The sequence below is a fragment of the Otolemur garnettii genome, unplaced genomic scaffold (genome assembly GCF_000181295.1).
Source record: "Otolemur garnettii isolate 467f Iridium unplaced genomic scaffold, OtoGar3 scaffold00046, whole genome shotgun sequence".
Taxonomy (NCBI): Eukaryota; Metazoa; Chordata; class Mammalia; order Primates; family Galagidae; genus Otolemur; species Otolemur garnettii.
In genome coordinates, this window is record NW_003852441.1 from 4212974 (window position 1) to 4240015 (window position 27042).

The following is a 27042-nucleotide window of genomic DNA, read 5'->3' on the forward strand; positions in this document are numbered from 1 at the left end:
CTTGGAAAAAGTAACAGTTTGCTTTGAATAAAGAGGTCTTCCATAGTGGACTTAGATGAAGGGATCAAAGACCCAGAGGGGTGTGCATGCTAGAATGGCTCTACTTTATAAGACCAGAAAATACATGTTGGCTGACTCTGACTGTGCTACTCAGGAGGACAGAGAGGACAAGACATTTCCTGATGTGTAAAAGAAGGCACTTGAGTGAGGCACCAAGATCTCAGGTCAGATCCCCATAAGCAAAGACTGTACAACATCATGGTGAATATATATGGTACTGATTTCCTCAGCTCCCACCCAAAGGGGCCATTGGCCATTCACTCAGGTCATACCACACTGAGGAAGAAGGAATAGTCACATCATTTGAGAACTGTGGATACAATGTACAAGTTGACACTGACAATTGGGGACACATAGCATCATCCTGGCCCCAACAGAGTAAAGGTATAAGGGAGTTAGATAATAAATGGAGTCCTGATCCAGATCTATCTCACAATGCCCACTATCTACAGGTATATCCTCAGGTCCTGAATATAGTATAATGGAAATGGACATCATTAAGTTGTTGGAAAAACCCTTACATTGGGTCACTGACCTTTAAAACAGAGCTATTTAATAAGAAAGGCCAAGTGGGAACCCTTGAAACTCCCCCCATGTCCAGCCAAGGTAGTAAATGTAAAATATCACCATTTTGGGGAAATGGTAGATTTGTGCTACCCTCAAAGATTTGAAGGATACAGGAGTGGTGACCCTGCAAAAACCATGTCCATCAAAGGAAATATCACTGTACAACTGCAAACTTACCCAATCAGTGCAACTAGCTCCAGTTGCTGTGCTGGGTGTGCTGTCTTTACTAGAACTCCGGCAACTGGCATGAATTCATTGATTTAGCAAATGCATTCTTTTCCATACCCATCAAATAGGACAGAAGCTGAATTCTTACGAGATGAATAGCAGTATATATTCATGGTCCTGCTCCAGAGGTATGTTAACTGTCTTTCCCTCTGTCCCTATATTGTGCGAAAGGACCTGGGCCATCTGGACATTCTGTAGAAGACCACATTGGCCCATATTGCTGACATTGTGCGTGTCGGACCTTATGAGCAAGAAGTGGCAAAACACATGCACTCTAGGGAAAGAGACAAGCCTCAAGTCTTAACACCTCACTTAAATATTTATGGATCCTGTGCTCTGGGGCAATATGGATCATCCTTTACAATTCCTGCACTGTCCCCTTTTACCACTTATAAAGCAGCACAGGGCTTAGTTGGCCTCTTCAGGTTTTAGGCACTGTATCCCCATACTTGGCAATAGTGCTCTGACCCATGTATTTGGCATTGCTGAAGTTTGCAAAAAGTGCTCAGAAGTAGCTTCAGACTTCAGTGTAAGCAGTTCTACCACTTGGAATGCTTTGTGGAGTCACTATGTGCTTGAGCAAACATGTACCATCTGCAACTCAGAACTATACACCATTAAATGCACATGTGTGTGTGCATGAATATGCCACATCTGCATGCACAAAAATTAATTTGCTTAAAAAAATTAATTCGTTCCTGGGCCCTGACAGAGTCAGAGCACCCAACCACAATATGTGGGGTGGCCATGAAGTCAGAACTGTACATAATGTGCTGCAGACTGTCAGACTCACCATGTCATAATGTTGGGGAGGCCACTGGAAGATAGAAGTGGAATGTTCTGCATTGAGCTTGAGAAGGTGCAGAGAGCACAGGTGGCCCAAACACCTGACTCCCTAGTTACTCCCCTCTGTTGGACTAATGCCTCTTTTGCAACTCACAACTTTGGTCTCATGGATCATTCCCTATTAGCAGCTGGAAGGGAGAAAATCTGTACTTAATACACTAAGGGGGTCAGCCAGTAGAGTCCTGTGAACTAAAAATCAACTTCTATACCCCAGGCCCACATAGAGGTGGCCCAAAAAATAGAAATAAGAAAATACCACCCCTTGCCCTGTCATAGTGGGTACGGCTTCAGATAGGGCTCATGGCTATCCTGTTTGTATGGAGAGATAATTGACTAAAGGATAGAAGGTATACTGGCTCATGGATCATGCCAATGGCTTAGCTGGTTGATTAAGTGCCTAGGAGAAGCAGTTTGGAAGAGGAGCCAAGTAGATCTGGGGAACAGTCATCAGATGGATGTGTGGGAGTAGGCCATAGGCCTTGCATTACATTTTATGTCCACCATACAGTAACCTTTGAAGAAAAGGCAATACACACCCTATTTGATAGATAGATGCTGCCAGGTAATGGCAGCCAGCCTCTGTCCTTGACCACTCCAGTACTTAGTGGTGAGCCCAGGAATAGTGTGACCATTATTGTAGAAATGGGATCTATACATTTGTCCAACAATATGGGCTTCCTCTCACCAAAATTGAGACTTGCCAGGTTGGATTTCTACTGTGGACTGTTTGACCTCCCACTAGGAGACACCAAAGTTGAGCACCTGTATGGTACCATCTCATCAATAAGAACAACTAGCTACTGTTGGCCATTCAATTATCCTGGATTTCTTTCCACTCTGGAAAGAGAAATTCATCTTAATTAATGTTGACATTTATTCTGGGAACCTTTTTGTCTTTCCTGCCTGCAGTCACTCAGCCAGTATCTTTATTCCAGAGGCTCACAGAAGGCTTGGTCTTCCAACACATGACCTCATCTCCTCAGTCCAAGGGACTAGGAAAGGCAGCACAGCAGTGGGCACCTGAGCATGGATCCATTGGTCTTACTGTATGCTGTGCTGGCCAGTGAAATGGAGCATGTTGATAGAGCACATAGCCTCTTGAAAGTACAGCTGAGGTATTAACTTTGATATGACACTCTCAAAGCATGGGTATGTCCTTTGGGTGGGTCTCCAATAGCTAGGATATATGGGTGCAGGACTAATCAGTAGAAGCAGAGATTCTCTTTAGTGTTTTTGTTTGTTTGTTTGTTTGTTTGTTTTTTAGACAGAGTCTCAGTCAGTTACCCTGGGGTTGAGTGCTCACAGCAACCTCAAAGTCTTGAGCTCAAGTCATTCTCTTGCCTTACCCTCCCAAGTAGCTGGGACTACATGAGCCTGCCACAATGCCTGGTTATTTTTTAGAGACAGAGTTTTGCCATTGCTCAGGCTGGTCTTGAATTTCTGAGCTCAAGCAATCCTCCCTCCTCAGCCTCTCAGAGTGCTGGGATTACAGGTGTGAGCCACTGGAGACTCTCTTTACTTTGTGCTTTGTAACCAGAATCTTTGAGTCTTACGTTGCGGTTTCCAGATGGTCTGTTCTTCCACCGAAGGACACAGGGAGAGTCCCACTAAGCTGTGCACTTCATTTATCATGTAGTCACTTAGGAGTCCATGTGTATTGTGAAGGGTTTTAGCCTAATCCTCACCAGGAGGTAGGATTGTTGTATTTAAAGCAAGGCAGGGAAAGAATCCACTGAGGCACCTCTTGGCACTCTTATGCCCAGTTATATCAGTAAATGGGCAATAGGAAAAATAATAAGTTCAGATAAGAGCCCAGGTGATAAGACCTGGAGATTGAGCACTGCAGTAGGAGTATGACTCATGCTATTCTTGTGTTTCTCCAGAAACTGGGGCCCCTAGAGACACTGTATCCAGACGGAGAGAACTTGGCATCAGAGGCACATAGAGATAGCAAATGGGTGGACTGTAGCATTTACTGTTGGTGCCCACCCTGTATTCTCTGTATTGACCTGCAAACCCACCCCTCAGCTCCTGCATGTACTGTGGTTAATGGTCCACGCCTGCCACTGTCCCCATCTCCCACCTCTTGTCACATGCAGCTGCTGCTGCTGCTGCTAACCCTAGTGTGTTGCAACTGTGGTGGGATCCACATTCCTCCTCGGTGACCCCTCCCCCATCATCATTTTCAGTCCAATTCCTGTGAGGCTGTTCTCCAGCACAGTGGTACCTATTATCTCATGTGAGGCTTCTGCATAGCCTTCCAGCAAGAGGGGAGGCTCATTTTTCATGAGCAGGAGTGGTCCACTTCTTAAGGCCCAGTGCAGTTGAGGCTCTACGGGGAGTCCACCCAGATAAGCCCTCTAAAAACCGCAACACCCCACTCCTTCCCTTCAAGTCCTAGACCTGCTGGGGCTGGGAACTCAACTTTTCCTGAAGTTGTGCTACTCTTACAAATAGGTCCTGAGCCTGGGCCTCAGAGTGACCAGCCCTCCAACTATAAGAGATGAGCCCTTCTTGAAATGATACCAAATATCTCCTCTGGTGTTCACATTTTGCTTTGAATTGTTATCACCCTAAGCCTCCCATTTTCTCTCTTCAGAGTATTAGTGGTTTCGGCTCCCGGTTCTGCAGTCCTTCTAAGTAGCTTCTCCACTGTGCTGCTCCACTGTCAGAGAGTGTGCCCAGGTACCAACTTGTCATTCTACCTTGATCCAGACCCAAAGACCGAGAAATTCTGCTCTGGAAAGAGCAGCCTCTCCTATGAGCCATGGTCTGGCTTTCCATAAGAGCCTGTATCAGAACATACATATTTCTATCAAGAACAAACTACATATATTTGGCACAGAGCAATTTGTTTTATTTAAGGAAAATAAATACTTGACTCTAAGTTAATCTTGCCACCAAAAAAGTTACACCTAATTTATTTCAGGGAAAGAACCCTTACATTACTGAGTCTGAAGTACCAATATTTAAGGTAGTTCACTGATTCTAGGAGAACATTGGTTACATATGTGCTTCAGATCTGTATGGCTAGAGGGTTTGTCTCCCCTAGAGATGACTTTTCTCTTTCACTTTAAAACTTAGGTGAGAACTTGCAATTCCTTTCCAAACACAGCTTTTCAACTTTAAAGGTGTAAAGATATAGCCTCTACCAAGTACTTGTTCTATGTAGAAAGGCAGTGCATGCCTGCAAACAAATTTATGTACCCAAACCAGATAAACAGTCCCCAAAGCTAATCACCCGCAACAGGGTGGTGTTTCCCTACCACTCTCTCTCGTATGGAAGACACACATCCATGAATGGACACACTTTTTAAAATCACAGGTCTTTTTATGTTATTTCATATTTATATTCATTTCTATTTTGTAATTGAAGCAGTTGTTTTATGTATGTTATTTAGAAGAACATTCTTAAAATTTCTATTTCTGTGGTGTAAGACTTCAATCATTTTTAGTATTTTTTTTTTTCTTTAACTCTGGTCAGAGAAAGGGTTGGGAGAAAAGGCCGTACCATTCATTTATTTTGTAGAATTTGAGACCTTTTTTGTAACCTGAAATGCTCAATTACCAAAAATGCATTCTAGAAACAATGACTGTTAATATTCATTGTTCATTTTTAAGAGGCATTGATGTTACTTATTGAATGAATTTTGTTGTTTTTATATAGCACTTAATTATTGCTTGATCTGGGATAAATGGCAATGTACATTAATATCTGCAAATGCTACCATGTGACTGATTTTTAGGAGTTTGGTTAGATTTGTCTTGCTGTTTTATCCCTCTCATACAGTTGTACCATTCATCCAAAGAAGTAGAATTTTGCTCCTTCCAGTATTTTTGCCTTGAATTGATCTTTCCTATTCACGCCTCCATTCCTCCCGCCTTTTGTTTAATTTTGACCCACGTGTCTTTGTTCAGTATTTTACCCTTCACATTCTGAATACCTTTATTTTAGATATTCCCTTGTGGACAGTAATTGGCTAGACTTTGGGAAAACATCTTGAGCATCTTTGCCTCTTAAGAGAAGCATTTAACGTCAATATTTCTTAGCTCAAAGGGCCCATTTCATGTTCTAACATATAGTTTTATACTTTTTAAACATTGTTTTAGGCTGCTTCATTTGTGACTCCTATTTGCTCTATGGGCCGTGTTCTCTTTGCTTTTACTTCCTTTGATGTTTATCTTTTAATCTCTCCAAAGCCCTCTTTTGCTTCACATCAACGAAATTCTCAGAGTCAAGAAGGAAACGATCTTTTGAGAACACAATCCTCCACTCTCCCTTCTCCTCACATTTCTCAGTCTTTGTTAATATTACCTGGAGTTTTCAACTCATTTTTTTCACGAAATCATGAATTTTACATTATTTTTAAAGGAACAGATGTTTTGATTTTAGATTCATTTTTAAAACTAGATTTACAGTTATCCTGGAGAGAACAAGTTAAATATGGGCCATGTCTATCTAGTTTTGGTGCTGATCCCACCAAGCTCAATGCAAAAATTTCCCCATTTTTGAGGTTGTGATATTTCAGTACTCCCCCATTAGTTGAAAATAATCTTCAACTATGTGTTTTCTATTGATATTTTGAGTTCTTATTTAACAAAAATAACTTTTTATTACCTCCATTCATAAACGACAACTTCTATCATAACAATTTGTGCTTGAATTCTTAAAATGTTGCTCCATTGTCCTGTAGAATAATGCTACTGGTGCAAAGTTAGCGGTCAGCCTGCTTTCAGTTTTATTTTGTTTTCTTTTTTGCTTTCCTTCATCATCTTTTCATTGAAGTAATTTTTAAAGTATATTGGTTCTTTTCATTCAAATATTATTCCAGAATTAAATGAACATATTGACACTATTTTGCTTATGGGAAATTATAATATGCATATAGAAAACATTTTTTTTTTAATTGTGGAGAACTGAGAATTGATCTGTATTTTCTTGATAATTGCTTATGCATAATTTCTTTCAGCCTTTTCTCCCCTTGGTCTTCCATCTCTGTTGTTTCCTTTCTCATCATTTCCTTTCAGAGGACGTTTAGCTCTGCATCTTCAAAGCATGAATTTAATTTCTTTTGCAGTATCATTTATGTCCCTTTCGCTCCACACACCTTTTCCTTAACTAGGATTTCATCCAGTGTAGCTTTAGTCTGCAAACCTAACATCTTTTCTTCACCTGTAAGGCAGCTTAGGAAGGCGCCCCAGCTCCCTTTCCTTCCCTTCTCTCTTCAAGAACAGATTTCTTCATGTTAGTGTCAGAAATAGCGTCCCCCAACTTCTCTATGCAAAGTGTTGTAGCTCTCAGTACACAGGTACTACACATCTCTGTCAGATTATCCGTAGGTATTTTCTTTTTTTATTTGATGCTCTCATAGGTAATGATGTCTTAAAATTTTAATTTCCAGCTGTTTGTTTCTACTTGTATATTGATTGTGCATCCTGCGATTTCTTTCTCTGTAGGAAAGAAAACAAACACATCAAACTAGCTGTGTGAAAAAATATAAAAGGTATTCTGCATGAAATAAAACTTACTGACCAAATTGCTGGAGAGGCAGGGGTGGAGCTGATCCTCAGGAATCAATGGGACCAGGAACTTCAGCATTGCTACAACTCTTTGTTTTTCTCGTTTCCTGTGTTTCGGAGCCATTTGTTCCACCTCAAAGTCTCTAGCTCTTTCTCTCTTTTTCTCTCCTGCTCCTGACCTCCTCGTTCTTTCTTTCTCTCTCCTGTCTCCTTCTCTCTCTCTCCCTTTTTCCCTCCCAAATTTGAACCAATTAGTTACAGCCCAGGAATAAAATTATCTATAAATTAAAACAGGAGAAGAAAGCAAAAGTACACACGTAGGAACCCTGTGTTTAAAGTAGAGGGGTAAAACATTCTAAAGTGCTGAGTAAAAAGGGTGCATTCCTAGAATAACCCAGAGTAGAACAGGACAGACAAAAATCAACCAAACAACTGAACAAACAAAGAAACAAAGAGGTTTCTTCTTCACCATCCCTTCTCCTTTCTTAATAATGGAAAAAAAATTGTTTACAATGAGGTCTCACTGTGTTGCCCAGGCTAGAATGCAGTGGTGTGATCATAGCTCACTATAGCCTTGAACTCCTGGGCTCAAGTGATCCTCCAGCTGTAGCCTTCCATGTAACCAGGACTACAGGCATGGACCACCATGCCCAGCTACTTTTTTTGTTTTTTAAAGATGGAATACCACTATGTTGCCTACGCTGGTCTCAAACTCCTGGCCTTAAGGGATTTTCTTAAAGTTCTGGGATTACTTAATGAGCTAACATACCTGGCCTCATTAAAAATTTATTTAATGAAAAATACATACATGCTTTAAAAAGTTAAACATCATCTGTAGTCATAAAAATTAGTAGTTTTAATTCTTACCCTTCCCTGAGCCCTGTCCCCCAAGATAACTGCTTTTAACTTTTAGCTGATTTTTTAAGTCTAAAATTCTTATTATCAAATAATACATTTACACTGCTATATTTCTTAATATTATAATTGTAGACATCTATTTACAATTTTATTGAAAGTGAATATTCAATTCTCTTATATATGCAAGCATATTTCTTATCCTTTCTGTATTGTCAGTATAGAATTATACTTATTGATTTATCCTGATGCTGCTATGATAACTCAGCATTATTTGTTACTGAGCCAAGTAGTTTATTATGAACATATTTTCCTTCTGATATACTGTTTTTATCACTCTGCAAGTAGGTAATAATCTTTTTTTTTTTTTTTTACTTTTTAAAGTGTCCTTATTAGAAATACTTACCAAACTCTTTATTATACCACTCAATTTACTTGTCCTTATGATCAAGGATTAGTGCTAGGGTAGGCTCAGAAATCATAGGAATGGTTTAATACTGAGAGAAAGGCTTTTCTGATTCCTCAGACCTGAAGATAATTTCTCCTTTGAGGATCTCCTTCATTGTATGTATCTCTTGCATCAACAATTTTCTGCCTTCCCCTAGTTATATGTCTTTGCATCTTATCTTTTTCCTTAGTTATATGTCTTTGCATCTTATCTTTTCTCCTGGATTTGTTTGCTCTTTGAGGTGAAGTTACAGCTAATTCATTGCCCTAAGTTCTCAATCCAGTGTCCTGATGAGAGGCCACTAAGTAAATACAAATGAGGGAATAAATAGACAAACTATAATTTACTGTAACATTTTTACATCTCTTCCGTGTCCCTACTGAATGTGTACAATAATGCTGATGGGGGCAGATTGAATTTAGTGGATTTAATCTGCTGTGCTGAAACACTTAATAGAGGGCCATATATAGAAAAGTCAAGGACTTTAAATAACTTCTCCAAAAAGAGGCAGAGCTGGAGTTCAAATACGGGTCTGGCTCTAAATCCTGTGTCCTTGTCCACTGTGTGGTACCACGTTCCAGGCCCAGTTCAAAGGAAAAGGCAGGCGGCCATCTATGGGCCATGTATCCTTTTCCTTGGGTCTCTAGGATGCTTTGAACTTTTCCGTTTTTTCAAGGGAATACCAAACTTCTTTTCTTCCATACAACCCTAAGGCCTGCAATTTTTTAAAAAATGAATATTCTTAAATTCTAATAAGATTTTGTTTGTAATACATATCTACATTTTATCTGAAAATCTAAAAACATCATTTTCCATCTCTGAGCCCAGGGTGCTGCTGTGCATTGCACATTTGCTACAAAAATTTAAGACACTCTGCAGGATTTGTGAAAGCATGAAAATATTTCTCTTGAATGAGGTGTGGCCTGTTTGTAGCTTGTTTTTCTTGGAAATCCCAGAAGACAAACACCTGCATTCTAAATCACTTTAGGGAGCAAGGATTCCAGAATTAAAGAAAAAAAAAAAAAAAAATCTCTCCGCTTTCGCGGGTCACTGTCGAGTCTACCAGTAGAGGGCGCCTAACCATCAACAATGGTCTCGGAGATTCTCCTACCAGGTTCAGGCATCACATCCAGGACTGCACTTTCTCAAGAGCAATTTAGCGCAACGTGCAAACCTTTTCTCTCGTGTTGCTTTTGTCTCTCACGGTGTAAATGAGAATGTCTGTCTGTTGGGCCTGGGCGGGGGTGGGGGGGAGGCCTAGGGGCTGTACAAGAAAGGAAAACAAAGCTTTCGTGCACACAGGAGATTGGGATGTATAATATGCAAGGTGTTAATCCTGGCTGGTGTTTACCTGGCTCGTACATCACAATTCAGCGACTGGCATGTGGCTTTCTCAGAATTTATAAGGTCTTGGCATATGAAGATATCAAATGTGTTTACTATTCTTTAACACAGTTGGGCCAGTCATACAGCCCCAGACTGACAGCAGGGATTACGGAGACTGTTTAGTACACAGAGGCAGCGTTCAGATGAGGAGACTGAGGCCCAGGGAAGCAAAGGCCTTGACCAAGATCCCCCAAGTATAATGTTAAGAGAACCTGGGGTATCAAACCCAGCTGCTGAACATACCTCCAAACTACCCACTTAACACTTCTATCCAGGAAATCCTCTGAAACCAGAGCCTGAGGGAACCCAGATCATCACATCAGAGGCCTGGGGGGAACAAGATTAATTTAGGAGGCTTTTCCACAAGGTTTAGTAACATTCAAATGCATCGCTGTGGATTACATTCATAACTGCTGTTTGGGGTTGTTTTAACTTATGTAGCCTAGTTTTACCCTTCTTAACTCTCGTGCATACCTTTATCCTCCTTCTAAGCTAACATTTTTCAATTTTCCCTGTGCCAGTCCACCTCTAGGAGCCGTGATTCACAAAATCCTGTGTGGTCTGCCCCTAGCTCCTAACGGATCAGCTGCCACACTCTCCCAGGCATGACGACTGTGCCCTTGGCACTGCAAGCTCGACCCTGCCATAAGCCTCCATACCAGCTGCAGTTCCCTTGCCCCAGTCTGCACATGGCTAGGTTGTCATCTCCAGTTCTCAGCTCTTCCTCTATAAAGCCACCCCTGAGAAGCTGATCTCAGTGGTCACTGAATTACCCTTTATCCCCATCAACTTGCGTTAATTCTTTGTATCACCCTCTTAAACCCACCAGTAATTTTCTCAATTTTTGTATTTATTTTTTGTCTTTCACCCCAGTCTCATGACTAGAATATGTATTTCATGAAAGCTGGGACCTCACATTCCATGTTCACTCTCTTACTCCCAGCCCTTTGAATAGTCTCTGACTCCTAACAGATATTCATGAATAACTCTGGGAAATGTCACTCTGAGCTGTGTGTAGAACCCTTTCATGCAGTCTGTTCACACAAGCATCCAAGAGCCACAGTCTCTTCAGAGGAAATTCACTTTCTTTAGCCTTTGGAGTTTTCTCTTCTGTGAGTAAGCTACAGGTTACAAATGATGCCAGCCCTACATTCTGAATGGCTGGGAGTTGTGCCAGCCTCCTCCTCTGCACAGGAACATTCTGGTTCAGCTGCTTAATGACCACGAATCACCTGCCTTGGCTGACTCTCCCTCCCTTTGAGACTCAATGATTTCCCTCATTGAGGTTGATTTCTCCATACAACTCTTCACAGGGCAGAGGGCAAAGACAGGTTGTGGGTGATGTGTTGGGGTATTTATCTGGAGGTTGGCTTTCACAGATCAGCAAAGGCAACTAACTAACTAGTCATCAACTTGTCTCATTGGACTGTGGAATTGGGATACCCAAGGTGTGCAAGGAGGTCTGCCCATTCATTGAAGCCATTAGATCCTCTGGGAGGACATGTTTAATCAATTCCCTTCCTCTCTCTTAATAAAATCTAATTGTGTTTCATCAGAAAGAATGAGAAATTTCCTTCTCTCTGCTTCACACTTTATGCTTGTGGTACAATTGGTGTGGCTAAGCTGTGTGTCGGGGCAGTCTGGAGGGGTCAAATGGGGGCAAGAAATTCTACTTCACACAACTACCCAGTCATTGCTATGACTGTCTCCCTCTCTCCATCCATGCTAAGGTACAAAGATACAACTGGAGAATCTGGGTTAAGTGAGAGCTGCAGAAACAGGTGCCCCAAGTCCACCAGTAGTAACAGACGCCATTCACTGAATATCTGTTCTATGCTAGGTGCCATTCTAAATTCTGCCAGTAACTCTTACTTAAGGCTCACAACAGCCCAGTAAGTTTTAGTTCACCGTTCTGCAGGTCAGATTACCAAGTCTCAGGGAAATGTAGGGTACATACCTGAGGCCACTTGGACGGGAAATGCTCAGTTCACATGTGAACCAAGTGTATTACTAGTGCTTACTCTGTAGGGACTTGCTGAAGCCAAACAGTCTTAAGGGGTCACTAGAGTTCTCACACTTACTTAGACAAACAAAAATACATGAGTCATGCAGACTGTAGTTAAAATGTTGGTGATACAGACCTCATGGTGATAGGAGAGATTACACTTCTTTACTTTTCAGCTTGAAAGCTCATTAGTTTAAGTTTATTATTTTTATTTATTTATTTAGCAAACAATAAGTGTTTAGATTAGGTGTCAAGACCAATGCTGGAGACTGGTCATAGCGTAGCAGACAGAGTCAGAACACTGCTTTGTTCTCTTAAAGAACTTACAGCTTAAAATGCTCATTGGAGAGAAAGATAATATATTTCATGAATCCCATTGTATACATTTATTTTAACTTGCGAGAAAACTATCTCATTCTTAGCAAAAGTTAATAAGGAATGATTTGAGCTGTCCCATCAGTCCTGACCCTTCTGTTCTTGGACTTATTTCTGGTATCAGTCACCACATGCACCTGCATATTAAAATATTCCACAGTGGAGTGGACTCTGATAGAGAGGAAGGCAGAGGGATTACTGACTCTTCCCTGTGGTCCACACTTTGTCAAAGACTGATGAACAGGTGCTCACTTGATGCTGTTTTCCATAGCGTTCCAGAGTTGGAAGCAGACACTGAAATTCTTGAAGAATAGAGCCCAAGTAATAGAACAGAAAATATATGTAAAAATACAATAAATGGAAATTTCATTAAACTGTAGGACTGAATCTGCAGATCTAGGGAATTCCTTTCAGGAAAAAGTTAACAGCTGACAATGATGATGTCTGACAAATTTGTGATGTTGCTTGCTACCTCACACTATGTTGGCAGCACTGTACAAACAACTCAGTAAGTTTTCATAACCTTGGTATATCAGTGTCTCACAGCTGTTACATGTGGTGGTGTTTTGCTGAGGGGCATTCATTATTTTTGTGTGTTTTTGTGTGGTGTATGACGACAGTTCTAATGGTAATTCCAGAAAAACAGTTTCAAAATTGCTTTGAAGGGTGGACTAGGCATTGGCATTGGTGCAAAGTGTCCCAAAGGGAGTACTACGAAGGTGACTGTAGTGATATTCAGTAATGAAGTATGTAGCACTTTTTCTAGAATGAGTTCATAAACTTAATTTTTAGACCCTATATGCATTCAACAGTAGACATATTCAGATTATGCTAGTGAAACTCAATGCTAAAGCAAAAAACTATCTACCAAAATATACCTTCTATAATGCACAAAATTAACACATAGGCCTAAGGTTTCTCCACTGTAAGCAAATGAAATGTAGGATCCAACAATATTATACCCAATTAAGCTTTTTCAGGATAAAAGTAGCAAAAGTCATTCTCAAACAGGAAAAAACTACTGAGTTATTTTACCCATGACTTCTTGAGAACAAAAACAAAAACAAAAACAAAAACAAATCTTACCTGATGAAATCCAGTAAACAATGATGAACAAAAAAGCTGAAAGTTAGCCATACATCTGATGAGTTTCCAGACTTGGGAAGCAGGAACTATTGCCTGGATAGAAGACTTTGCTGAGCTGTATGAAAATTATGTGGCATTGTGAAGAGAACCCTGGGTTTAAACCTGGTTCTACCACCAATTTCCCTCATTATCTGGGCCTTAGTTTTCTGCATCTGAAAAATGAATTCACTCCAACTCTATACTCTCCATATACAATGAAGAAAACAAGTTTAAACATCCCTCAAATAATGCTATTTCTGCCATCAGACTTTGCATCTGACTGCAACCCTAGATTGGTCTTCTCTTTGGATCCCTGTTTACACTCCATGTTGGTGACATTTGGGACACTTCACAGTTGGCCACCCCTTTGATCAGTTTACTGCTTAGTCAAGGCTTTTAACAAGCCAAGGCTCATTCAGCTGAAGTCTCATCTTGCTCGCAATGACATCATTCATCAGAGACTTGGCTGGGCAGCCATGCTGGCCAGGACTTGGCCAAGCCCCAGCAGCTGTACTGTTAGCAGAAGGTTTCCCTGCAAATTGTCATGCTGCTTTTCTTTCTGGCAGCAAAGGCTTTGTTTTCTGGCAACATTTTAGGGAGGTCATTCAAAGAGAGGGACTGTCTTGCTCTCTATGCTCCATAGTCATTTGCCTTCGCCTTTCCTCAGATGGGGCCACATGTCATATCTATAGCTCCCTGGCTTTCCTACCACACCGACAGTGGGACAGCCATCATCCCTGCTCAATATCAGCAGGTTGCTAAGGAACAGTTAATGATAGGAGAGAGGAAAGTTAGTGCCTTGGCATGACTGTCTGTTCTATGATCCCAGGATTCTTTGGATTAGAGCACTTGCCATGCTGTCTACCTACTTGTTTCCGTCTGTCCACAGACATAGTTCTTGTTTATATGGCATCACTAGCACTAAATTCCTGGCACAGATGGGTACCAGTTTTGTTTGCTGAATAGCTAAATTAATTGATGCTAAGGCAAGGAAATTATAGGTGGACAGTTGAAGGTAAGCACTACAGGTGATTTATTTATCCATCAACACTATAGGTGATTTATTATCCATCAATAAATGTAATACATTTATTTGACCCAGCACACTGGACAGAGGTGGCTACAGTAGGCACACACCCAACATCAGGTCCCAGCTATTCTGTCCTGTCCCTTCATTCTTCTCCACTACTACCTCAACCATGACAGCCAAGGGAATGGGTGTGTAGACCACTTTCTACTGTCTTTCTCTAGACAGTAGATAAGTTGAAACCCTTTGTTCAACTTTGGATTCTTACTTAGTCATGTGGATGCTGAACCATCATTTAGTGTCACTGTACCAGTTGCCCTAGGAGTGACTGGGGCTGGCAGCATGCTTCCCGCTTATGTTGCTTATTTGGGGGCCAATGTCCAGATGTTAGATTTCTTCTTACTCATTTGATGAGTAAGTTCTTCCTTATGTTGTGCACTGTCCTGGGCTCCAGAGATAGCGTAATGGTTCAGACTGAAGTCCTGCCCTTAGGAGGCATCAAACCCAATCTCTGACTCAGGCTTCTCTGTAGAACCTGTACTCACCCATAGGATGGCCTTTGGGTTGACTTGCCTACCTTTCCTTCTAGGGCTTTTTTCATTGTAGTGATGGAATCAGATGTGACAATATGGATAGAAAATGTATATGACTTTATTATTTAGAAGGGCTGTAGCCCAACTCAGTGCTAAACCTTATCATATACCTGAATAAACAGGACTGAATTCTTTTCCCTTTTGTCCACAAAGCTCAAATATGTTCTCCTCTTTAGCATCTCACTTTCAGTATGTGGTACACATCTCTCCTATAATGTGTCCCAGATCTCCCCTCAAAGTGGAACAAGCTGGGCTGCTATTTCTCATGACTCCTCCTCTCATTCATATGTGTTTCCTTCCGTCCTCGTAAAGAGGGGGCCGTACAGAGTGATCCATGTGAAGGAGGGGGGCTCTTAGCAGGTCACTCAGGGCCAAATATTTGTAGGTTGACTCTGTTCTCTACTCACCTCACCTCCAAGGTCACAAGAGATTGAAAATATTTGCAGTTTCCTCTTCTTTATTTTGGTTTTTCCAAAAGCCTTATTAATACCTGTACTGTCCTCTCTAACTTCACTAATACTTCATCTTCTTCCCACTACTCACACCTGGATATATGCCTTCCCTCCTCCCATATAATAGATTCTTCTCCTGTGCATCTACCCTTCCCACATTTCTTACCTTTTATTTCACATGAGTTAAATTAAAAGGATCTCCACCTTAAATACAGAAACTTTTCCCCAATTCCACATTTCTTCCAATGATGTCACTGCTCTAGGGCTACAATGACAGAAAATTTGGAGTTATGTTTTCTCTTCCTTTTTCTCAGTCACCCATCTCCAGCTAGTCCCCAACACTCCTGTAATCTCTCCTATCCATAAGCACTCACTCACCACCACCACCATCACCAAATGTGGGTCACAGCCAGAGACTTTTAGCTGATCTCCCTGTTGGCACACTCTTGACATGTCAAGCCATTCCACACTGTACCCCAGTTTCAACTTCCTACAATCTTGCTTCTGCAAACTCACAGTCAACACTCTACATCTCCCCTGGCCTCTTTCCCTGTCTCCCTGCTCACTTGACTGCCTGCATCACCAGCCCCTCCCCTCAGGGGTGGCTTCCTGACCACGGCCACCAGTGCTAACTCCTTTCATTAAACTCCTGTTGACATTATGTTTTGCCCTCACTGTTGCTTGTTCAGAAATGTGTTAAACTTGCCCATCTTCTCCTTCTGGTACCTAGAATTCTGATAGTCTGTAAGACACAATTTAAAATTCATATCACTCAATATTTCATGTATTTTAGTCTTATTGTCTCAAGCCTAATCTAGGCAAATTCACGTGGCTTTAAAAAAATTCAGAATAGAACTGGGTGTGGTGGCTCACACTGGTAATCATAGCACTTTGGAAGGCTGAGGCAGGTGAATTTGCTTGAGCTCAGGAGTTTGAGACCAGCCTGAGCAAAAGTAAAACCCCATCTCTACTAAAAATAGAAACGAAACAAAACAAAAATAGCCAGGTGTTGTGGCAGGTGCCTGTAGTTCCAGCTACTTGGGAGGCTGAGGCAAGAAGATCTCTTGAACTCAGCAGTTTGAGGTTGTGAGCTACGATGCCACCGCATTCTACCCAGGGCACAGAGTGAGATTCTGTCTCAAAAAAGAAAAAAGAAAAAAAGAAAAAACTCAGAATGGGAGATTCTGTAGATGAATGTGTTCCTTTATGTTTTGAGCCAATCTTAAACTTTGGTTTTGGAGCTGTCCCCTGTCTAGCTTTGAATTGCCTAAGGAAGCCATCCTGGCCAGTGGCTTGGCCCCACCCTCCTCTCCCTTCACTCAAATCTGATTTCCCCCAGAGTTGGGGCAGCCTCTTACTGCATCCCCAGGCTTCCTCCCTGACCTCCTCTTGCCTGAGCCACATAAGAGCAATGCGTACTAACAACAACTAATATTTATTTAGCGCTAACGATGTGCTCAGACTGTGTTAAGCACTTTCTCTCATTTAATCCTCACAAAAAAAGCCCCTCTGAGGTAGGTAAATGTTTTCTGGAAATAAACCACTGAGGGCCTGTGCCACTTCCATGGAAACAAAGGCTGTTTTCAAACACTGTTAAGAAACTGTTTCTATCTTAGGCTTTCAATGACCTGGATTGTTGAGTGTGGAGGGGGAAAAAAAAAGTGAGAGGGAGAGAGAAAAAAGTGCCAGGGGAAGCTCTTCTTTTAATGCATGGGTTAATTAATCAATTTATTTTGGGTTATGCACAGGCACTTTCTTCTCTGTAATTAGAAAAAAAGAAAAAAGCAGGAATTTGTGCTTCTGGAGAATGTTCTGATCCTGAAAGGTACAGGCTTTTGCTGCTGAAGTTTCCCTTTGCTCCCCCAAGACCCGGCCTTAGGTATTTCAGTGTTGAATAAACAGGCCTGCACGTTGTGTGCCCAGCTCAGGACACCCTGCTGAGAGCATGTCCTTAATACCAACAATGCCACACATTTATTCTAAGGTGACCCCCCTGACCCTCAAAAGTTTGTTCCCTCCACTGGGTCTCCTTGGTCCTTTCATTCCCCTGAATTCTCCACACAAAGCCCTGTCACATCCACAGTTCTGTTGCAACTAAACTGGGATGGGAAGAAGGGGGGAGTGGAAAAGAAGCTGAAAATAGCCAAACCTTGATCCTCCACCTAAAAGAAAGTGAAGGACATTTGCATGTAAAGCCATCCCCACACATTTGAGCTTCCTCTCACCCACCCCCACCCCTGTTTTAACACATTCTTTTCTAAAATCCTGAGAATTGGGGCCCACATTCCCATCTGAAGGAACTCTGGGTCAGTGCAGATAAGAAGCCCTACTGTGAAGAAAGCTCTTTGCTCTTCTTTACATTTGTAATTATCGAGAGTTTTAAAAAACATTTATATCCCAAATGGAAGGCTCTGGTTTTGGAGGGAGGAGAGAAAGGATACTTTTGGCTTTACAGGGGTATTTTATTCACGGTCTCTCCGACTGTTCCTCCCCTCCCTGTGTTGCTTGTTTATCTTTGATCCTGGGACCAGTATTTGAAGGAAGAATGACATCACTAGCTGTGAAAAAATATTTTGTTTTACGTTTTTCCTCACCTTTTAATTATCAAATTCTTCTCTGCCACTTGCCCACCAGGAATGGAAATTTCCTAGGACTTTAGGACTTTTTGCCAGACTTACTTCAAAAAAGAGTCCATCCTAGCCGGCCTCTTCTCATTTTTCTTTCTGTTATTAGTTTTATCTGTTCAGATCCAATGGAATGAGAATATTTCCTTGAGTACACTAAAGCAGATAAAGAACTCTGAGGGTATATTTGTGTTTTTTTCACGTGTCTCAAAGAGGGGAAAAAAAATAGCTCACTGCATACAGCACGCTTTATTTAGTTAGCATGCACACTTGAGCCAGGGTGGTGGACTCGCTGGAATGTCCCTTACCACCTCTGTCCCCTAAATGTCCTCTGAAGATGCATAACAATGGTGAGAACTCTTGAGGTATTTTAAAGAATTCATGGACGATATGACTTATGGATTGAAGGCATCCTGATGTGATGATTTTTGTTGTTTAGTCAAAGGAAATGCAAGTAAAATAAATTTAACTATTTGAAAGAAAACCAGTCGGTGACAATTAGTCCTTTCACAATATCATATAACCTTCACCTCTATCTAGTTCCAAATTATTTTTATTACCCCCAGATAAAATCTCATACACATTAAAGAGTCAGTCCCCATGGCTCACCCTACCTTGATCCTGGCAATCACCAATCTGATTTTTATTTCTTTAGGTTTACCTATTTGGGTATTTCCTATAAACAAAATCTTACAATCTGACTTCTTTGACATATGCATATGATGCTTTTCAAGTTTGTCTGTTGTGTAGAATGTATCAATATTTCATTGATATACAGCTAAATAAGATTCCATTAGATGTATGGAATACACCATAATTGATGTATTCATCTGTCTGCTGATGAACATTTGGGCTTTTGCCACCTTTTGGCTATTGTTTTCCACTATTCTGGACAGTGATGCTATGCATGTTCCAGACCTATCTTTGATTATATATCTGGGAGTGAAATTGCTGGGTCATATAATAATTCCATATGCAACTTTTTGAGGAATTGCCCTACTGTTTTCCACAGTGGCTAACTATTCTGCATTTCTACCACAATATGTGAAGGTTCCTATTTTGCCACATATTTGCCAACACTTGTTATTAATATTTTTCTATTTTTTGGTTTGTTATGGCTCTTCTAGTTTTCTGATTTTCATCTCATTACCTACTAACGGTACTGAGCATCTTTTCCAATGATTTTTGGCCATTTGTACATCTTCTTTGTGGAAATCCTTATTTATGTCATTTGCTCATTTTCAAGTTAAAGATTTAATTTAAAGTTAATTTAATTTGTCTTTTTGTTGTTGAGCTATCATAATTCCTTATGAACTGTGGATACTGGATCCTTGCCAGACATACAATCTGTAAATATCGCTCCCATTTTGCCTTTTCACTTTCTTGATAATGCCCCTGGATACAGAAAGTTTTTACCATTGATAAAGACAACTTTACTTCTTCCTTTTGTTGATTGGGCTTTGGGTGTCATATCTAAGAATCCATTGCCAAATCTGGATCATGAAAATTTATCCCTCTGTCTTATTCTCAAAGTTTGATGGTTTTGGTCTTTACAGTTAAGTCACTGTTGCATTTTGAGTTAATTTTTGTATGTGGTGGGAAATGACATAAGGGTGGAGTCTAACTTTCCTGTGCATGTGGATGTCCAGTTGTTTGAGCACCATGTTCTGAAGAGACTCCTTTCCCCCCTGAATGTTCTTAGCATCCTTGTTGTATATGTAGGAGTCTATTCCTGGACTCTGAATTCTGTTCCATTGGTCTGTCTGTCTATTCTTATGTCAGTATCACACTATCACACTTTTTTAAAATGTAAATTGTTTTCTTTTCAATTTATAAATAATTGTTGTACACGTATATATTTATGGTGTACATGTTATGTTTTGATCCACATACATATTATAGAAAGATTCAATCAAACTAATTAACATTATCTATCACCACATCAAATTACCATTTTTGTGGTAATGACACTAAATGTATATATATTTTAGCAATTTTGAAATAGACAACACATTATTATTACTGTGGTCACCAAACAGTGCAATAGATCACTAAAACTTATTTCTCCCTGCCTCCAGTCTCGGGTAACCACCTTTATGTTCTCTATTTCTATGAGATCAAACTTTTTAGATTCTATGTATAAATGACATAGTACAGTATTTGTCTTTCTGTGTCTGAATTATTTCACATAGCATAGTGTCGTCCAATTCCATCCACATTGCCATGAATAATGGAATTTCCTTGTTTTAAAAGTCTGTTAAGGGCTGTACAGAATATTGCCTTGTTTGATTGCTATCGCATTCTTACAAGTTTTGAAATGAGGAAATGCCCACCAACTTTGTTCTTCTTTTTCAAGATTGTTTTGACTAGTTGAGGCCTTTTGCAATTACTTGTAAATTTGAGCACTGGGTTTTCCATTTCTGAAAAAAATGGAATTTTAGTAGCAATTATATCTGTAGATCTCTTTGGATAATATTGCTATCTCAGCAATACTTAGTCTTCTAACCTATTAACATGTAATGTCTTTCCATTTGTTTAAGACTTTTTTACTTTAAGCAATATTTTGTAGGTTTTTAGCATGCTTCTTTGATTAAATTCATTCAAAGAAATGTTATTCCTTTGGATGCTATTGTAAATGGATTTTAAAAATTTTTTTTATTACTCACTGCTGTTCCATAGAAACAATTGAGTTTTGTGTTTTGATTCTATAGCTTGGAACTTTGCTGAATTTTCTCTTACAGTTTGTGTGTGTGTGTGAATTCATTTGAACTTTCTCTGTGTAAGATCATGTCATCTGAGAACAGAGATAGATTTACTTCTTACTCTCTAATTTGTTGGCTCATTATCTATTTACTCTTTTCCTTGCTTAACTGTTCTGGCTAGAACTTTCAGTACAATGTTGAATAGCCATGGTGAAAGGGGGAATACTTCTCTTTTTCTTGATGTTAGGGGGAAAGATTTCAGCCTTTTATCATTGAGTATGTTAGTTGTGAGGTTTTTACAAATACTTTTTATCAAATTGGGGAAATTTGTTTCTATTCCTAGTTTCTAAGTTTTTTTTCTTTTTTTTTTTTCATAAAAAGCATTGGATTTTGTGTAATGATCTTCCTACATCAATTGAAACAGCAATTTATTTTTCTTTTATTTTGTTAAATTAATGTGGTGCATCCACACTGATCGATTTTCTTTCTTGAACTACCTTTCCCTTCTTGGTATAAATCATTCTGGGTCATGGTATATAATCCTCTTAATATTGTTTTGTTTTTTTTTCTAGATAGAGTTTCATTCTGTTGCCCTGAGTAGCATGCCCTGGGGGCTATAGCTCACAACAACTTCAAACTTTTGGGCTTGAGCAAGAGTTTTGCCTCAGCCTCCCAGAGTGCGACAATTACAGGCACCTGCCGCCATGCCCAGCCAGTCCTCTTAATATTCTTCTGTCAAGAGCACTTATCTTTTAAAACACATAGGAAACAAAAAGAGAAGTTACAGATTAATAATTCAGTAGTGCTAATTTTTATATTTACCTATGTAGTTAGGTAACTATGTAGTTATTTTTACCAGAGTTTTTATTTTGTTAGATGATGTGAGTTATTGTCTAATGTCTTCACTTCAAACTAAAGAATTTCCTGTAGCTTTTATAATAAGGTAGGTCTACACTAGTAACTAACTCCCTCAGCTTTTGTGTATGTGCCAATGTCTTAATTTGTTCTTTATTTCTAAAAGTATAGTTTTACGAGATATAGAATTCTTGTTTGGTAATTTCTTTATTTCAGTACTTTCAATTTGCCATTCACTCCACTCTTGTCTGCCTAACTTCTGATGTTGAATTGTTTATATTAATGATCATTTATATATGATAATTCATTTCTTTCTTGCCAATTTCAAGGTTCTCTTTTGGTCTTTGGCCTTGACAGTTTGATTATGTATTGTAATGTATATTTCCTTGAGTTTATCTTACTTGGAGTTCATTGGGATTTATGTATTCCATCAAATTTAGAAAGTTTATTTTTTGCCATTATTTCAGATTTCTCCCCCCACCCTTTTATCTCTCTTCTGCCTGAGACTCTCATAGCACATGTTACCATGCTGTATGCTGTTCCATAGGTCTTCAGGTTCTGTTCATTTTTCTTTATTCTTTTTTTTCTTTCTGTTCCTCAGTATGGATAAATTAAATCATCCTTTCTTCAAGCTTTTGGATTCTTTATTCTGCCTTATGGAATCTGCTATTAAACCCCTTCAGTGAATTTTTTATTTTTTATTTCAGTTATTTTGAATTTCAATTTCAAGTTCTATATCTTTATTTTTTATCTCTTTATTGATAGTCTATTTTAAACACATCATTTTCCCGGCTTTCTTTAGTTCTTTGCCTATGGTTTCCTTTAGTTCTTCGAACATATTTAAGACAGTTAATTTAAAGTCCTTGTTTAATGAGTACAATGTCTGGACTTCCTCAGGTCCTGTTTCTGTCAATTTATTTTTTCCTATAAATGAGACACATTTTCCTGCTTTTGTGTATACCTTATAGATATTGTTAAAAACTAGAAATTTTTAATATCATAATCCAGTGACTCTGAGATCAAAATTTCCCCTCTCTCCATTGTTTGCTGTTGTTGATTAAGAGGTATAGCCATTTATTTGTTTGGTCACTTTTTCAAATTGTTTTTCCAAAGACTGCTATCTTTTTCATGTGTGTTAAGTGATATTCCTTTTAAATTATCCCTGCAATCAGCTAGTGACTTGACATAAATTTGCATAAGTGTCTGGAGGCAAAAATAAAAGAAAAAAAAACACTACTCTTCTAATCTTTACATTTTACTCTGAGCCAAGGCCCTATTTTGCTGCTAAGTCAAGCTTCCTACAGCTCTGCCTTAGCCTTCACCTCCTGCTTTCAAGGAACTCATAATCTGCCAAAAGTGCAAGTCAGGACCCTCCCAGGTCTTACCTGAGCGTGTGTTGGGTCCTAGGTATACAGGTTGCACTCTGTCTTCTTCAGTACATGTGAGGGCCTTTATAAACCTACAGTACCTCAAGAAACTTCCTCATTAACTTTCTCCTTCCTGTTTGTCTGCTGCTTACCCAGGTGGGCATTGGGTTTGTACGTCTTAAATCTTCCTACAGAGAACATTGCTCCAGGGTGCTAAAAAGCGGATCTATCCCAAATGTGTCCAAACACAGGTCAGTCTCTGCACTAATCTCTAAAGGATTGTCATACAGGTAAAAATGCACAACCACTGAATTTTAAACACAAAGTCCATGTTATCCCCTTGACACCAGCAAAACACATCAGAAGTGTGGGTTGAAATCCTTACGGCTATTGCCACAGTGTGGGGAAATTGAAGATTGAAGTGAGCAAAAAATAATTCCATAGCATTTATTGAAATTCAGCTACTTTTCTTTTTTTCTCACCAAGGACTCTTCTTACTGTTGCAATTTTTCTATCAGAATCCAGAATTCCAAAAAAGTTGACTTTGTTATTTTCTGTCAACTTATGGCTATTTCAGTGGAGGGACCAATTTCTTTAGCACCCTAATTTGCCATTTTCTATGACTTACTTCCTGAGGTGTTTTTTGATCTTCATTTTGTTTTTGACCTCCAGAGACAGCAGACCTATTAAAGCTCTTTTTAACTACATGTGTGTATAAGGCAACATATCAAGAGAGAGAGAGGTAGTTGAAGGGTGCTGCTGAGGAAGAGGAAGAAACATGTGGAACTCAAGTTAGGCTTTCTGAGAGATGCTGTAGCTGATCTCTTTTCCTTCTCTGCCTCTCAAAGCCCCTGTTGTTCTTATCCAGTATGGTGAGAAGAATACATTTTGTCAGGGAAGTATAAACTACACAAATGCAAATAGGACAGCTTGCTCTCAGACAAGCTGCCAGAGACATTCTCTTGCAGCAATGGCAAGTAAGCTCTTTTCAAATTATGTTTCATCTCTCTGTGAGCTCTGAAAGGTGGTCTTAACAGAAGAAACTAAACTATCAAATAGGAAACAAGAGAAATAACTCACGGTGCAACCAGCCTTTGTTTAACTAAAACACCTGTGACTCAGCTCCTTTTATTTAAGAGTTCCTTCTCCACCTTGGAAAAGTTCCTAAGTGGACAGAAGTACCAACTTCTCCCACCTCCTCAAGAAGAGACAGTTCCAGATGCCTCCCACTATCAAGAAGAAAGAAGGAACTAATTGCTGTTATCAAAGTGTTATGTGAAAAACAACAAGCCAACACAGCAGCTTCACAGCTATTTTTGTTATCAGTCTGCTGAAGCAAAATAAAAAGAAGCATTTTTGTTCTTTATAAACTCCAGCCACTTTTCGTGAGGGGTCTGGCACTTCTCCCTTCTTTCTTGCAATGGTCCCCTGCCCTTTCCTTTTCCTTCTTGGGAAAGTAAATAAACTTTTTATTTCTTTCTATACTAAACTTTGTCCAGAATTCTCCCTCCACCCACTGTGAGCATCTAGTATATTTCCATGCTTTTAAGCTTCCCTTCAAAAACAAATTAACTTCAACTGTACTTAATAGTGTGGGTGAACCTTACAAACCTCCTGCTGAGAGAAAGAAGCCCACTGGAAATACACACATACTTAGGATTTAATTTACAAACATTTCAAGAGCAGGATCTAGGGTGCTAGACCTCAGATGATGGTTACTATCATGAGGTTTAAGGACTAGGTGGGAACCCTGGGACAGCTTCTGGTAATGAGATGCAAAGCAGGAAAGCAGGCACACCTGTGTGCTATGGTAGCCCACTGAGGGGTGATCGCATAACATACAGACAGAATACGACCACAAGAGGAAAATTCATCAGCCATGGAAACCTAGCGAAAGGGAATACACAGAATCCAAGCAAATAATGGGAAAGAGTACTTTGCTTAAGTTCACACAATAGTTGGGATTATTTTGATTCCACATATCACAACATCATAATTCGAATGGCTCAATTGTATTGAAAATGTACTTTTAAATAAACACATTGGCTCCAGTTAACCACAGATTCACATTCTGGATTTTTCCATTTTATTTCTGCACTCTATTAGTTCCTCTCATGTTCTTAATATGACCATGTACATTTCTAATGATTTTGTGTTGACATGAAATGTCACAGAAATAAGGGAGATGTGAAATCTACATTTTTTCCCTGTGTGTTTTTGTCAGTGAAAAAAATTTTCTAGATCCCCCAAGTGTTTGTTTCAAATGCGAACTGGATCATATTTTACTCCTAACCCATTCAATGGCCTTAAATTCTGTTTTACATAATGTAAGTATTTCTGCATCTGATTTCTTTTTAGTTTACATTTTCATGGTGTTATGGTGCTTTTCATTTCAACCAGAGTCATTTTGTTTTAGCTGTGTTACACATACGGTAGCTAAAATGTAATTTCCCTGCCTTTGTTATATGGACCAAGTCTTTATTCTTTATTGATCTTTAAAATTTTACTTCATGATTTTATTTTGCTGTTCTTCATAGAACAAGAATTCCGGAGCAGTGCCTGTGCCTCAAAGGAGTAGGGCACCAGCCCCATATGCATGCCGTGGTAGGTTCAAACCCAGCCCCAGCCAAAAACCACACACACACACACACACACACAAAAGAACAAGAATTCCTTTGATTCCTTTGAATTTGTGCATATGGATAGAATTCCTCTATAGTTTCTAATCCTGAAAGACATATTGTCAGATCATTATATTTTTGATTTACTTATTATTTACAACAATTATTCTTATTGGAAAAATCAGAAAGAAATTGAAATGGTTGTTGCAAATAATTCAAATATTTCCAGAATGTGTAACCTAGAAAGTGGAGGAATGAGAGATAAAAACTAAATGTTTTCTTTTTACATATTATGACCTTACATGGCTTAAATTTTATAAAATCTTCACAAATTAGTTGTGAAACCAAAACAAACTTACATAGAAAAAAATTTGAATAAATGGTTTGAATTCCAATGCAACAGCTGTGGTTTTGTGTCTTCTATACACAAACTTATATATTTATCACCTGATTCATTTACTAACTTGTATATATAATTTTTTACATGTTTATTGATTTATACATTTACTATATTTACATTTTAAAATATGTTTTATAGAAATGGGGTATGAATTTTATAGCTTGTTAGATCCATTTGATGTCTTACATATTTTTTGTGTCATAGACCTTTCTCAATACTTTGCATAGCAGTCTATTACACTTATCATTTCAATAAGAATCCTTATCAAGGAGGAATTAGATATGTATTCTCACTGCTATGTTTTCTAGAGATCTGTCCCATGACTTTTTGATTTATAGTAAGGTTCCTATTCTTTTTTAACTATAGAAGTTGCTATATGATACATTTTCAGGGGGTTGGCTTGTATCAATTGTAGCTATTCTATTCTCATGAACCCCTTGCTATTAAAATCAGTCCTCACATCTCACAAAACACCCTTTCTTCTAAGGTTCACTGTCGTGAGAAATTATGTTTGGGCATGATGTACATATATTCAAGGTCTGACTATTAAGTTTGCAAACTCATCCTAGAAAAACTGCTACATACCTCATTGCTGAAAATCACTGCAGTTCCCAGAGAGCCAATGGGAGCACTTTGAAGTTGACCACTGTAGTGATATTCAGCAATGAGGCATATGGCACTTTTTCTAGCATGAATTCATGACTTAATTGTGAGACCTCGCACAGTCTTGCATGTGGGGGTTTCTATTACTAACAGAAGCCAAAGCAATAAACCTACATTACCAGCCGCGAAGGAGGAAGGGTCATATTGAAGGAGTCAGGGTGACAGAATCACATAAGCCTCCTCAAAGAGATGCTGCCCACATATGCTTTCCATCCATCTCTAGATCCACAGGATTCCTGGGAATATGTGCTCCTCACATAGTCTCATCCATCCATCTCTAGATCCATAGGATTCCTGGGAATATGTGCTCCTCACATAGTCTC